Genomic DNA, 16874 nt, shown 5'->3' with positions numbered 1-16874 from the left:
GGTTAGTGGTAAATGGTTGTAATCAATTGTTAATGGATGCACATGGACAGATAACGCAGTGATATCAATGTGAAATGAAATGACGTAAAATCCGGTGAACTAGAATCTTCTCAAAAGGTTGAGAAACAAATGCAAATGTAAAAAAGAGTTAAATTCTTGCAAGTAGACTTACTTTTACAATACATCTTAGTCTCAAGATTTTATAATTTTTGGCTAAAGTATATATTTTAATAAGTTTATTACAATTATGATGTTAAATATCATATATTAATTTGGGGTATTAAATTTGATTTATTTAATATGTTTCAATTTTAAGCATTCAAACATAAATTTTAAATTTCAGTATTCTAATTATACGCATTACAATCGAAATACAATGGAGAATTTCAATTCGCATCGAATTCATTTTTCACGTGATTTGAATTGCACTGTGTTGTAATTATAAGCATCCAAACGAGCCCCATGTTGTGGTAGATATCTAATAACATATGACATCCAATGAGAGCTTTTGGAAGCTACATGGTTCGATGGTTGGGAGGACTACCATACTACATTTTTAATACAAAAATTTTCATGAGCCTCGTAACATGATCATGATACTACGTTTTATAAAAGACTGGATGCTCTGGCAGAGTAGTGCATGTACTTAGACGTTGTATACTGGGAATACACGCCTACACGCATCTAATAACAAAAATTACAGCTAATGTGAATTCAGTACTTGTAAGAAGGAATGGGGATGCGGAAAGGATCCCCAGATCGGCATAGGCAGGGGCCTCCATGGCGTATAATTTTTATCCACACTGTCCATCCATTTTACCATATCATATTAAGATATGAGCCTAAAATATGAGGTAGATACAAGATTCAAGTGGACCACACGGTTATAATTAAATTCCTATAGTTGAAATTTTTTTCAAGGGCCACAGAGTTTTGTATGGAGCTGATATTTGTATTTTTCCTTCACCTAGGTATATGCAATCTTATGAATAAGTTGGATGGCATGTTGATAGAGTGTCTTTAATATGATGCAATGTTATTCGGTCGACCAGGTTAATCAAAACGCTTTGTGATGTTTTCATCTGATAGAGATCTATTTTGGTTGACTGAGAGACTTTATCGATGTCTTGGTCAACCGCAGGTGCGACGAAACAAAATACGTAAGTGTGGGTTTTTGTTTCTAATTTCGTACGGAAGTGCACAAAAATGCTTCTTATTATGCAATTAGGACGGAATTAAAGGAACTTAGCATGTTTTTAAGGGGGTTTTTTTTTTTTCAAGGGAGAATGTAAGGTTTCTCATCGATAAGTTGTTCCATCTCTTATAACTTTTTATTCATAGTGGCTTATGTGTCGCTTGGTGTCATAGTTTTTTTACGTCGATGGTTTTTCCACAGAATATTTACTTACTCTTTATGGTTGTTTGATTTATTTATTTTTTTCCCATTGCGTTGTGTGATTTCCTTTGAAGTTGCTTTTATGGTAGACAAATCGTGTTATGGATTGTCGCATCCCCAACAATTAGTATCAGAACATACATTGGGATTTTCATATTGAATCTGAGACATGATATCGAGGGGATCGAATGTGAAGTTTAACACAAATAAGTTCATGGGTAAAAATAATTTTGAATTGTAGAGGTTGAAGATGAAAACCCTCTTAATTCAGCAAGAGTTGCAGCATGCACTCCTTGGCAAAGTGAAACCTCAAGAGTTGACAAAAGAACAGGATTAGGATAAACTTGATCAAATGGTGATTAGCACACTTCAATTGGGCATGACCAATGAAGTCATTTACAATGTCATTAATGAGACGACTAGTGCGGGCCTATGGGCAAAGTTGGAGAGCATTTACATGAATAAGTCTCTCTCCAATCATCTATATATGAAGAGATGGTTGTACAATCTAAAGATAGTAGAATGGACAAATTTCTGTGAGCACATCAACGTCTTAAACAAATTGATTTGTAAATTGACAAGTGTGTAGATAAAGATCGAAGAAGAAGACAAAGTCCTAATTTTGTTAACATCTCTTTCATATTCATATAAGCATCTAGTGGATACTATGTTCTATAGTGTGGATACCTTGGACCTTGATACTGTTATTCTATCCCTTCAATCGAAGCAGTTGAGAATGAATAATAGTAGGGAATGTACTGCTACAGGTACACTGGTTGCTAATGGGAGATCATCTGAGCGAGAAAATGAGAAGTCATGATTGAGGTCCAAGTTGAAGGGCAAAGGAATATTGAAGTGTTGGAATTGTTACAGGACGAGACATATGAAGAAGGACTATACAAATCTCAAAACCTAGAAAGATAAGAAATTAAATGATTCGTCGAAGGAGACTAATTCAGTGGAATCCAGCGAAAGCACGAGTGGTTATGACGTACTATATGTATCCAAGGTCAAACAGTTATGTAACGAGTGGATTTTATATATGGGAGCATCGTACCACATGTGTCCTCATCGGAGTTGGTTCACCACATACAGTGAGTATGATGGTGGTTTGGTTCTTATGGGTAATGATTATGCCTATAAGATGATCAGAATTAGTTTGGTTCACACTAGAATGTTTAATAGGGTGGAAAGTATTCTGGCCGATGTGAGGCACGTTCTGAATTTAAAGAAGGATTTAATATCTCTTAGAGTTATTGAGGCACTCGGTTGTAAATTTATCAGTTACAAAGGTGCCCTAAAGGTTTCAATAGGGGCACTCACTATTATGAAGGTATATCGGAGCAGAAACCTTTATAAGTTGATTGGGAATATTGTATCAGGTGGAATTGCAGCATCTACAGCAGAATCTACGTCAACACGTGTGTGGCATGAGCACTTAAGCCACTTGAACAAGTGTAGTATGAAGGTACTTCTTGATGTTGGTTTGATTCCTAGTTTTTTTTTTTTTTAAGTATTTAGATATATGTGAGTACTATATATATGGAAAACAATCAATATTAAATTTTTAAACCAAAAAACATTTTAGTAAAGGGCAGCTTGAGATTATATGCATTCGGATGTGCGGGGGCCATCGCCTGTTGTTTTGGAAGAGGGTCATCACTCTTTGTTACACATAAATTCAATATTTTCATAACTTTCAAAGCATGTAAGGTAATAGTCGAAAAGCAAACATGGCAAGAAGTTAAAAAGTCTAGGGACAAATAACGACAGAGAGTTTACTTCTAAAGAATTTAATTAGTATTGCAATAATTGGGGATCATGAGGCATGACACGGTGAGGCATACACCAAAGCAGAATGATGTAGCTGAATGCATGAAATATCAGATTCTTTTAAAAAGAGACCAAAGTATGTTGAATAATGTTGGGTTTGGCAATAAGTTATAGGCTGAGGCCATAAACATGGCTTGCTATTTAGTAAATCGAATTTTGTCTACATCGATTGATTGTAAAATTTTAAAAGAAGTATGGAGTGGTAAGGAAGTTGACTACTTAGGGCTTCGTATATTTGGTTGTGATTTTTATTCTCATGTACTGTCAGTTGAGAGAGATAAGCTAAACTAAAAGACTAAAAAGTTTACTTTACTTTTGTTGGCTATGGTGATGACATGAAAGGATATAGACTATAAGACCAAATTTCACATAAGATTATATTTAGCCGGAACGTCAAGTTTGATGAGAGTTCCTTGTTTCGTAAGGATGGACACAAGAAAATAGAAAAATCACTTGTTGATGTTGAAATAGATAAAGTCGAAATACTTAAAGAAGTTAAGCCACGGGAAGAGGTACATGAAGAGGTGGAACCACCCCATGTTAGGAGAAATCCACCGAGAAATCACATAATACTATTGAATTACAGGGATGACTCAAATTTTGTGTTTGTTATCATTAAAAATGAGGGAGACCCATCTACCTTCTAGGAAGCATTAGAAGACATAAATGCTGAAAAGTAAATGGAAGCCATGCATGATAAGATGAATTATTTGTATAAGAACAAAACGTGGGAGCTAGTGGAGCTATCCGTTAGGCGAAAAGCAAACGGGTGCAAGTGAATTTTTTGTAAAAAAAAAATGAATACATACAAAGTGAGATTGGTTGCAAAGGGGAATGCGCATAAAGAAGGCGTCGACTTCAATGAGATATTCGCACTTGTGATCAAGTAAGTATCTATCATATTCATATTGAAGTTGGTTACCCAATACAATTTGGATATAATAGTTGGATGTGAAAACTATCTTTCTACACGGGGAACTAGAAGAATAGATTTACATAAAGCAACCTGAAGGGTTTGAGGTACAAGGAGAAGAGAATAAGGTTTGCATGTTAAAGAGGTCGTTTTATGGCTTAAAAAAGTTGCCTAGGCAGTAGTGTAAAAAGTTTGATTATTTCATGTTGAGCCAATGGTTTATCAGAAATGAGTTTGATCATTGAATCTACTTCAGATCACTGAGTGATGGAGAATTCATTATTTTGGTATTTTATGTTGATTGCTTATTACCAACCATAGCATGTCTGAAATCAACATATTGAAGACTCGGTTATCAAAGACATTCGAGATGAAATATCAGAGGGCTATAAAAAGGATTCTTGGCATCGACTTATATAGAGATAGGGAAAGGAGCAAGCTATGATTGTTTTAGAAATGATAGTCAAGTTCAGACTTAATAATGTTAAACTGGTTAGCACACCCAATGCTGCCCATTTTTTACTTTTTTTTACAATAATGTCATAAATCAGATGAAAAAAAGCGGTATATCTCTCGTGTGTCCCACTCGAACATGATTGGCAATTTTATATACATCATGGTATATACTAGACCGGATATTTCACGTGCGATGGGTATTGTGAGCAGATATATGTTAAACCTCGGTAAACAACTGTTGAGGGTCAAATATTGCATATTATCCTCCATTTATTTCTTGGTTTTACAAACATAATATGGCTTAATAGTATATTTTATATGTGTTTGTATTGCAAGGTGAATTTAAGGGCTTAGATTGAAAAGAATGCTAAAAGCATAGATTTAGTGCTTAAAAGTCACCAAAGTAAAGAATGGATCTGTGGAGACCAAGATTAAAGATTTCAAGACTCCAAGATCCAAGAAAACCAAGTGGAGAAGGAAGTCGAAAGAATAAGCGTAGAAATCACAAAGACCGTGCCATCGACAACCGTTCGATGACATTGAACACTGGTCGATGACATCGAATTTATAAGGAAAAATTGAGTTGGTTGTTGGACATATTGGGTACTTTTCTCGATCAATCGAAGACATGTTCGATAACTTGAAGGAAGGTGCTCGATGACATCGAAGACTGCTCGATAACATTGAATTTATTGAAGAAATTGAAGCAACTTACTGGACTGTTTTGAGCTCATTTTCGATGACTCGATGACCTACTCGATGGATTAAAGCTTCACTTGATGACATCGAAAAATGGTTCAATGACACAAAGACATACGCAGTGCGAAAGAAGAAAAGGTGCAACTTCCGAATTCAAACCCTTTCAATGACATTAAAGGGTGTTCGATGCCATCGAAGGCGTTACGTGGACTGCATAAATTTGATCCAGTTTTGTGATTTTGCGAAACTTTGCCTATAAATAGGGATTTTTAGGCACTTTCTAGGATCTAAGGTTTAGAGAAATAGAGTAAAAGGGCGGAGCCGCTTCCCAAGAGTTCTTTTTCTCTTCTCTTTAGTTTTTAATGCTTTCTTCTAAGGTTTTTAATCTAATTATGTCTATGGTTGGCTAAGATCTCTTAGCTAGGGCTAAGGGGTGAAGCTTGTAGCGTGATTATGATGTTTTTTCTTATTTGATTCTTGTTATTGTTGAACTTCTTTGATTCTAATTTGATATTTAAGGGATACTTTTAGTGTTTAATGATTTGTTGTGACTTAAATTACAATAGATCTGTGATAGCTTGGAGTATCTTCTTCTTCTGTTCGGAGTTTGTGAAAATAGGAAATCCTGTTGTTCTTCATCATCCCTTGGGCATAGTTGAGTGATGGAATCCCTTCTATTCTTCATAAATCTCCCCTGTTAGTTGTTAGATCGGTATATCCTATTGTCTACCATTGTCTCCTGGGCATGGTTAGGTGATGGAATCACTTACATTCTTCATAACTTTCATCCGTTGAGAACTAGGTCAATGGAAGTTCAGATCTGAGTTTATTGAATATCTTCCAATTGGATAGGATGGGACTCCAATTCTAATTGAATGCCTTTAATCGAATAAGGAAACATCATAATAGCTACAAGTGGATCCTTGGAATCCCTAGTTTCTCACCTTTGATTTTCTTAAGTTTTCATTAAATTTCTCACAATTACTCTCTACACTCCCAGATTTAGATTAGACTTTTCCTATTTTGATTCTAATTACTCCTAGAATAGATACACAAGACTAGTCCTTGTGGATTCAACCTTAGTCTCACCGATATTATTACTATATCGCGACCCTGCATTTGGGGTTGTGAACAAAAACACTAGGAGATAGTGAAATGGTTACATACGAGATACAACAAACTACATCTTGACATTCTAAAAATCTGATGAGAGATTTTTAGGTTATGTGGATGTGTATTATATTAGTAATGTGGATAATAAAAGGTCGACTTCTGGTTACTTATTTGTGTTAATGGGTGGAGCAATCTGTTAGATGTCGAAGCTTCAATATGTGATTGCTCTTTTCACAACTGAAATATAATATATTTCAATGACAGAAGCATTCAAGGAAGTCATTTGGTTGAAAGGAATAATGAATGAGTTAAGGCTTCAGTAGAAAGTTGTGCATGTGCATTGTGATAGCGAAAGCATGATCAATTTGGTGAAGAACTCGGTGTACCATTTCCATACTAAACACATTGATGTTCGTCATCATTTTATCCAGCAAATGCTAGAGGAAGTCGGTGTTACTCTTAAAAAGATTCACACTAGTGAGAATCTGATAGACATGTTTACGAAGGTGGTTCCTGTAAAGAAGTTTAGGTTTTCTCGACTTCTCTAAGTTTAACAAAGAAAGAATTGAAGATGGAGTATGCACGAGAAACAACGATGATGGTGCTACTATGAAGGAGAGTAGAGAAGGTGATAGCAACTTTAAACAGTGGAGTTTGAGGATTAAAGCCATGGTGGAGATTGTTAATAGAGTGCCTTTAATCTGGCGCAGGGTTGTTCGGTCGACCGACTAATTTTTGGGTCGACTGAAGTATGTCGTGATGTTTCTGGTCAACCGAGATCTATTTCGATTGACCAATAGAATATGTTAATGTCTCGGTCAATCGAAAGTACAACCGAGTGGAATGCGTAAGTGCAGATTTTTGTTTCTAATTTTGTATAGAAGTGTATAAATAGGCTTCTTATTTCACAAATAGGGTAAAACAAAAGAAACTTAGCACATTTTCAAGGATATTTTTAAGGAGAAGTTACGGTCTTTTATCTGTAACTTATTCCATCTCTTATAATTTTTTATTCATAGTAGATTGTTTATTGCTTGGTGCTGTGCTTTTTTTTCATAAGGATTTTTCACGTAAAATTTAATTGCTTGAATTTTTCTTTCCTATTATATTGTGGGATTCCATCTAAAGTTTCTTTTGTGTCCATTAAATCATGTTAGGGCTTGTCATGTCTCCAACAAGTTATGCTAGGGCTTGACGTATCCTCAACAAGGCAATTAAACATTGATGAGCACAGGAAAGGTTTCAATGAGCTTGTCATTATTGTTACTACGATCTTTGGTGTGGTCACTTGAGCCTTGAATTTGCCTCAATTTAGGCTTACACATTAAAATGATTTTTCAAAATGAATGGATAGTGCCGATGAAACTCATACATCATGTGACCCCAACATCAGCCAAGTAGTTGGTGTCAAAACTCTATGGCCCCACAATGATGTGTATGTTTTATCCACTGTTGCCCATCTAGCAGCTCATTTTAAGGCGTGATCTAAAGGACCTAAGTTCAAATGGACCACACCATAAGAATAAGTGAACCACATCACAGGAAATAATAAGGATTAAAGGCTCACTGTTAAAATTTTCTCAGTGCTGCGGAAGTGAACACATCAGATGATAGATACTCATTGTGGTAGGCCTCGAGAAGTTTCAACACCAAGCGTTAAATCCCTACTTATTTCCTATAGTACGGTCCATTAGAGCTTTGGAATTGCCTCATGTTTGGACTCCTTTTAAGTGAGCTGGCAAAATGGGTGGACGGCATTAAATCACATGCATCATGGTGGGACGCTCAGCCCTTTTGACAGCTGGTGTTGGGTCACCAACCAAACTGCAAAGAGAATTTTGAAAAGTGAATATAAGACTCCGTCCACTCTCCCATCTTTAATTGATTGGATCTCTACCCTACTTTAGTAGGTCATGACCTACTGTGTCATTTTCTTGTCGATTCTGTTAGTCCATAATAGGGCTGTACACGAACTCAGTTAGCTCGATTAGCTCACCTGGCTTGACTTGGCTCGAAAAAGCGCAACTTGACTCAGATCGAAACTAAATTTGAACCGCGTCGAGAGTTTTTAAGCTCGAAAAAATTTCGAACTGAGTTCGAGCTTACCTGAGCTCGACTTGACTTAGATTGAACCTCAATTCGAATTGAACCTAAATTGAACTCAGATTGAACCTGAATTGAGCCTGCGCAGTGACTCTGTGACTTTGACATTGATATTGCTCACCAAGTGTTTAATGAAATTACTCAATGAAGTATTGGCTAGTGGCAAAGAAGGTATGTATATGAAACAAATTCTAATTTTTTATTGATTTTGATGTTGATTACAAGGTGTTTAATAAAATACATGTAAACAACTGCTACTGTTTTACATGCAGTAAGAAATTAAAAGTGCACTTCAAGTTTATGAATATACAACACAAGCTCGGTCTTAGCTCGAACTTGACCGAACTAGCCTGAGCAGCTGATCCAACCAAACCGAGCTAGCCAGTCAGGCTCGAGGATCTTGCCGAGCAGAGTCTAAGGTGTGCCAAGCTCGACTCGGTTGGACTCTTTTACACCTCTAGCCTCCATAGTCAGGTGTTGGGAGGACTACCATACTACTTCACTCCAAAAGGTTACCGACCGTGTATCATCATTCATCAGCCTCGTAAGTCGTAACATGATCAATGTTACTGCATTGTAATTTGTAGAGAAAAAGCTGGGACAGCCTGGTAAAACAGTACGATCCGTATTCATATACTTTGAAGTTGTACACTAGGAATACCTGCACCGTCCACCTCACTGGCCACTCACTCCAACTGCTTCATTAATCTAAATTACACTGAAAAGCCGCTATAAATGGCCGATTGGTGGACATCAATGAACGGTTAAATGAGAAATCATCAACTGTCTGAATTCAAGAATCAAAAGCCCATTAATTGATGGTCAGAATCGTCCAGTTTATCTAATTACGGGTTTTTTCTCTAATCTACGATGGACCCCACGATTTTTGGCTGTTTTGTTTGAGTTTGATGATGCGACGTATACAGATTATGGGTGCATGAATTTGAACCATCATACCCCTCCGGTGTATCAAATACCTTACAGGAGACCCAAATCACGTGGTATCTTGTAACCCGGATTATGGGGACCATTATATATAGTATTAGAGAAAATCTTTGTTACTCTGGCAGAGTATGGTGGCTCATAAACATGCACTCAGACACGTGTAATACATGTAACTCAAATCCCACCGTTCAAATCGTGGTCCCTCTTTATATGGGTGCGAAACTAAAAGAGATACTAAAATGATAGAGTAACCTGCCAATTGGTAGACATCTATTGAATGATTCATCTTCATCTAATAAATGTATATTGATCCAAGGTTAATCTCAATTCACTTAACATCAAAATGCATTAATGGGATATGTAAAGCAGTTCCCATGGTCTGAACGGTTTAATCAAGTTACACACATACCGCTTGTGCATGAGTATGAACTTATTAACGATACCGGAGTATCAAATAACTTGGTGAGAAAGCAGAAAAGCGCACGACTTTCGGCCACAGCTAGCAGCCTGCAAGCTTGAAGGCTCGTCCGAAAGAGAGATTATCAATGCCATAATAACTAGTTTTTAAAAGTATGTTATTTGGGGATGCGGATTGCGTGTGACACCTGTAGCAGGAAGTTCCTGCAGTGTGAAGTTAGGTGGGGTCCACCGTGATGTTTGTGAGACATCCAGCCCATCCATCCGATTTGCGTGATCATATTAGGACATGAGCCCAAAAATGAGGCAGATCCAAAACTTAAAGTGGGCTGGACGACAGAAATAGTGAGCATTGAACGTAGACCGTTGAAACATTCATGGGGCCACACAAATTTTGCATCTGACTAATATTTTTGTGTTTTCCGTTCATCCCAATAGAAATGACTAATGAACGGCGTGGAAGGCATATAAACATCATGGTGGACCAAGGTAAGTTTCAACCGTAGGGATTTCTCAGCTCAATTTTTCTCTTAAAGAGTTTTGGATTTGCCTCCCATGTCCCAACGAAAGTGGATTGGGTGTTACCTTTACCATGGGCCCACCTTGATGATTTTTTATATATCCATGTCATCCATCCGCTTTTACGGCTCATTTTAGGAAGTGATCCAGAAAAATTAAGCAGATCCAAATTTCAATTGGACCACATTATAGGAAATAGTGGTGATTTAATGCCCATCATTAAAAACTTCCCAGGGCCCTATGTAAATTTTCTTTGCCATCCAACCCGTTGATAAGGTCAAACAGACTTAGATGGAAGGAAAAATACAAAGATTGACTTGATACAAAACTTTTGTGGCCCACGAAAAGTTTTAAATGTCATTTACCATTGTTTTTGGTGGTGTGGTCTATCTGAGATTTTGATCTGCTTAAAATTTTACATAGCTTCTGAAATGATATGGGAAAATGAATAGATGGCACGAATATATAACATAGGCCCCACACAATGAAAGTAATACCCACTAAAGTGTTGCCATGGTAATACCTAATCTGCTCATATCCTAACATGATCTGGCAAAATAGGTGTAATGGTTGGATTTTTACAAACATCTTGATTATTATGTGATGTAGGAGTGGCATTGATACATTTCTAGAATAGTTGGAACAAAAGAAGGTGGACCATAAATTGATCATAACTTTTGATCCGGTATCATTACGGGCGCACTTAATGGATTATCATAAACCGAAGCAGGATGAGTTCTTTTGAAGTGAAGGGGACTGATGTAGAGCGGGTCGCTAACACTTTCATGTCCAAGATGGACCAGAGAAGGCCTGATCGGAGGTGGAATTCATTAAGACTGCCAGAAGCTTAAAACATGCATATCTCACAAATCGGAATGAGTTACTCGACATACCATATATGATTTTGGGGTAAGAGAAGCTACTTTAGTCAACCAACCCAGATATGCTAGGTTGCCCATGCCAAATTTTCGAGATTCCATCAGATCGACGATCAAAAATTAATTTTATTTCTGTTTTTACTATTTATAATAAGTTTTAGTTTGATTGTAACTCTTCATCCGTTGGGCTTTAGGAGTTGTGTCCAACATGAAAAGTGTTTAGAAAATTAGGAGAATAACGTGGTTAAGCCACATATGACACTTACTATAAATAGCAAATTTATTAATTATAGTAAGTTACAAATTTTAGGGAGTTCTAGTTTTAGTTTGATTCCGAAACTTCCTCCATGGCTTGGTATCCCTATTTAAAGGGTTGTAGACTCATTTAGTTTAGATATCAATCAATTTACGAATTTTCTAGAATATTATTTCTATTTTCTTAGTTTTTTCCTCGTGGATTCGAGAAGTCTCTATGAGGAGTCCAAAGAAGCTTCGTGGATTCGAAGTAGTTATCCTTGAGGAAGATGGTGATCAACCTCATCACGTTCATCCCTACATCAATTGGTATCAGAGTGAGGACTCCCCTTAGGCAGATGGCAAATAACGAAGGTATGAATCAAAATCCCGTGAATGGTGATCTAAGGATACGTTATCTTTTGAAAATAATAGAAGTTTTCCACTAGGAGAGTCAGTTAACCATGCAAGGGCTGTAAGAAACCCTCAACCATATTGCGGATGCGCTAATTCCACCTCGAGCCCAAGGTGATGCTCAATCGCCCATGGCTGCTGTACGACATAACACCGATTTTCGTAGCGCATCACCTAATGATGGTGAATCGCAGGCCACCACTTTTATTGTGAAGAAGTCATTGTACATGCCAAAGGTAGAGATAAATTTACAGTAGCACAACATCTTTCGAATGAGGTGCACTGTACACCAAAAGGTTTGTAATGGGATCATCGACGTAAGGAGCAATGAGAATCTCGTGTCGAAAACAATAGTGGAAAATGTACAACTAAAAACAGAAAGGCACCCATCTCTGTACACGATTAGATGGATCAATGAGGTCAACAAAACAGAGGTTACCAAACGATGTCGTATATCCTTTTCCATTGGTAAATATTATAAAGACGAAGTAATGTGTAATGTAGTCAATATGGAAGCTTGTCACATGTTACTTGATCGACCATAACAATATAATATTAATGTTACGCATAGAGGCCAGGATAACGTATTTATATTTATTAAAGACGGTAAAAAAATTCTTCTCGCCCATATAAGAACAGAGAACCAACCCAATACTTCTAAAGTTGAGAAACAATCTCTCATACCCAAACATGATTTCATTAAATAATATGAGGAAATATGAGATGTAGATGCATTAGTTGAAAAGAAAAAAATTACATGGAGCCCGTGAACATCCCAAAGGATTTGAAACCAGTGTTGCTGATATATGTATATCCAGAATTGGGATGTAATTTGATTAATTGTAATTACAATGGACCCTCAAACAGTGGCTATTTTTGTTTAATGGATTAAATGAAATTTTGTTGTGGACTTACAATCTTATGGATCATTTATGCTTGTGGCTTTTGGGGATAATCCATTCTTTTTATCACGTCCTTTGATGGAATATTTTTCCTATATGGCTTTGATTTAATATTTGTCATATATGGCTTTAATTTAATATTTATCTTATGTGGCTTTATGGATTATTTTTGTATAACTCTACAATGGTAAGCTTCACTTATTGAACTATGATTGACCACTTGTTGAAGAGGTTACCATTATACACACTGGTGTTGGAGTCTCATGAGCTGGGAATGGTGGTATGGTACATTATGACCAAGTTGTCTGGCTATGTTGGGTGACGAGCCCCCCATAGTGACATTTGAGTTTTCTTATTATGGCTGTTTACAATTATAATAATAATAGTTGGGCTAATCATGCATTCATGGCATACGAGCGATGAAGGGTGGCTAATTCTAGATGTTGTAGACTTATGTGGCTTTGATTTAATATTTGCCCAATGTGGCTTCGATTGAATATTTACACTGTATGGCTTGATGGATTATTTTTTTATAACTCTACGATAGTAAGTTCCACTTATTGAACTATGATTGGCCACTTGTTGAAGAGGTTACCATTATACATTCTAGTGTTGGACTCTTATGAGTCGGGGATGGTGATATAGGACATTATGCCCGAGCTATCAACCTATACTAGGTGACGAGCCCCCTATAATGACTTTTGAGTTTTCTTAATGTCATGCCTCAAACTCAGAAACCGGGCTTACAGAATTTCCGATCACTGAATCCGGCGCCAACAGCCTCCGTAGTGCCTCATTCTCGGCTCCCGACACCCATATGTCAGATTCCGATCCTGGGATCCTACAAGGAGGATTTTCAATATGATTTTTTTTATAATGGAGCATCACCACAAGCATAACCAAGTCACAAAACAACATCGCCACATATCCACTATATCAAAAACTTTGAGTACAATGCGGAAAGGGAAATACAAATATAGATATCGGAACTTCAAAAGCTCAGCTACACGCTCCTGCCTTAGTGTTGTTGTGATCCAACGTCACCTGCACGCAACAGTCGTGCATAAACTTACGAAAAGCTTAGAGGGTGGTGTAAGTGTGTGCGCAAGGCAAGTGCCAAGTATGTAATATCAGAGTAATGCGAAAATATGCTGGTAAGTCCATGAATAATATCAGCCGTACTAAGGCTATGCGATGCAAGGCATGAATGCTATTGATCATACTAAGTCCATGCAATGTGAGGCCTACGTAGACAAATGTCATATGCGAGATGCAACACAAGCATGTCAGTCTTCATCAAGTACATATATCAGTAGAGTTCCCCTTTAGGATATCATTGGGGTCTAATACACTCCACAATGACTGCCGCTCCCTAGCCGAACAGTCTAACGAGTGGAAGAGACCACATTATCCACCTGACCAACAGTCTGTCAATACCTATATGACTTGTTGATAGCGGACCTATTTATGAGCTGGTCAAACTCAGCTTAGCTTCCAATCCCCTCACTCTGGCGGATAAGGCCACACATCCTTCCAACCAACCATGACACAGTGGGAGACGCGGCCTACTGGTATTCAGCACTCGTGCGCTCATGTATCCACTTGGTCTAGATGTTGGAGCATCTCTTGGTACCAAAAAGGTTCTGGGACTTTCACCCAAGGACATCCTACGTGCCCACATTGCTAGAGCCAATATTTTTGGTATCCAATCCAGTCATCCATGATGTGCCTGTAGAGGCTACGGCCCTGATTTCGCTAGGGCGTATAATGATCATGTCATACAATGTGAGATACCGAATCACACTGTCTAGTCATGCAACAATCTTGCGCGTATCGCGCGCTTATGTGGGCAACTCTTATCAGTAAATCCCATAAACAATCTGTCCAATGACATATGCTATGATCAGTCACTCCTCATATCAAGCATACATATGATGCGTATGGGCATGAATCATGGAGTTATACTAAGCATGTTATATGGTGATGAACTATCTTCATAACGAAGATGGGCCTAAACGGCCTACACACAACAAGTATGGGCCTAGCAATGGGCCCTAGGGAGAGTGACAATGCGGACATTTAACCATCATTGCTCTTATAATGTGGACATCAAACTATCATTGCTCCCAAGGCATGGCTCACCATAAACATTATTACATACATCATGGTGGAATCACACATGGCAATAGACCTCATATACATCACATTCGGCTCCACATAAAGGCCTCATATACGTCTCATTGGGTCTCACTCATGGTTCTTATATACATCACATTGGGCCTCAACCCATGTGTCTCAAATACATCACAATGGACCTCATATACATCAAGTGGGCCACATCACATGGACCGCACCAACGGGCCTCATATGCATCAAGTGGGCCACATCACATGGGCTTCACCAATGAGCCTTATATACATCAAGTGGGCAGCATCCATGGGCCGCACTAATGGGCCTCATATACATCAAGTGGGCCGCATCAATGGGCTGCACCAATGGGTCTCATATACATCAAATGGGCCGCATTAATGGGCCTCATATACATCAAGTGGGCAGCATCAATAAGCCACATATACATTAAGTGGGCTGCATTAATAGGCCGCACCATCTACACCATTCATCTATTTTAAGAGGTTATTTTAGAGCATTACCCAAATGAATCATAACAGAAGATCATCTGGACCATACCACAAATAACAGTGGCGATAATGATTTCCACCCTTAAAATTACCAGGGCCCACCATAACGTTTATTTTCCATCCAATCTGCTCATACGGTCACAAAGACCTAAATCAAGAGGAAAAACAAATATCATATTAATCCAGAACTTCTGTGATCCCTAAAGGATTTCAATGGTAGGCATCCAATTCTCCACTGTTTTTTGCAATGTGGTCCACCTGATAGATCTGCCTCAATTTTGAGCTCACAAGTGGATGGACGGTTGGATGTAACATATACATCATGCGGTGGTCCACCGTCCAGCCATCTGGACGGTTGGAATAAAACACATACATCACAGTATGGCCCACGGTGTGGACCATCAAATACATCACGATAATCCCACAGAACTTGCTGATTGTATATAGCAACTATACAGCTGGTGTCAACGTACACCAGCTAATCTCCTTCCCTCATAGGTGGGTCCCACGTAGGGCCCACCATATAATATTATATGATTATATATATATATATATATATATATATATATATATATATATATATATATATAACGAGTAGCAGCGTCTAGGCCTGGGACAGCTTGGATGAATTCCATACATCAAGGTACGGCCCCACACGTGGGGTGGGTCCCACCGTCCAAGCAATGGACGGTGTGGATATATAACGCATACGTCAGGGTGGGGGGTCCACATGGATCAAGCCGATATATGTGATTTCCCTTCATCTAGGGTCTGCCCAAAATGGGCAGCAGCAAGGTGGGCCTCATGATTGGATGGTGTGGATCTAATCCATTCACCAAGGTGGGCCGCAAACAGGAAAAACGAGAGAGAGAGAGAGAGAGAGAGAACGGTGAGATGAAGAGACCCCGACACTATGGGCCCTTCCTTCCATGCATTATAACATACATCAAGTGGGTCATATTACATGTGGGCCCACCAATCAAAATCAACGGTGGAGATCCCATCTCCACCCAAAATGCAAGGTCTAGATGACTTTTTCATACTAGGAAATAAACATCATGATGGGGTCCATGGAGAATGGCCCCATCATGGGATGATCATATGAATCATGGTGGGCCATCAGCCACACCTTGGGTCCAAAGTGAGATCTATACCATCAGTCGGTAGGCCTCACTTGGCCCATCATCAAAACATAAATCTAAGCCTATAAAAACACCCACCATTGGACTTCTTAGTCTGATGGAATGCCAAACTCCTTGGCTCTCTCTTTGATGAAAGATGATAAAGATTGAAGGGCTAGGATGATAGATCTTGGGGTAGGAAGTAGGCCACATACTTAACTTATTTTCTCTCCTTAGGATTCTTCTCTCATGGTTGCTTAGGAAATGGTGAGAATGGAGTGAAATAAGAGAG

Source organism: Magnolia sinica, chromosome 16, assembly GCF_029962835.1.
Source record: "Magnolia sinica isolate HGM2019 chromosome 16, MsV1, whole genome shotgun sequence".
Taxonomy (NCBI): domain Eukaryota; kingdom Viridiplantae; phylum Streptophyta; class Magnoliopsida; order Magnoliales; family Magnoliaceae; genus Magnolia; species Magnolia sinica.
This window is presented reverse-complemented; position numbering follows the sequence as displayed.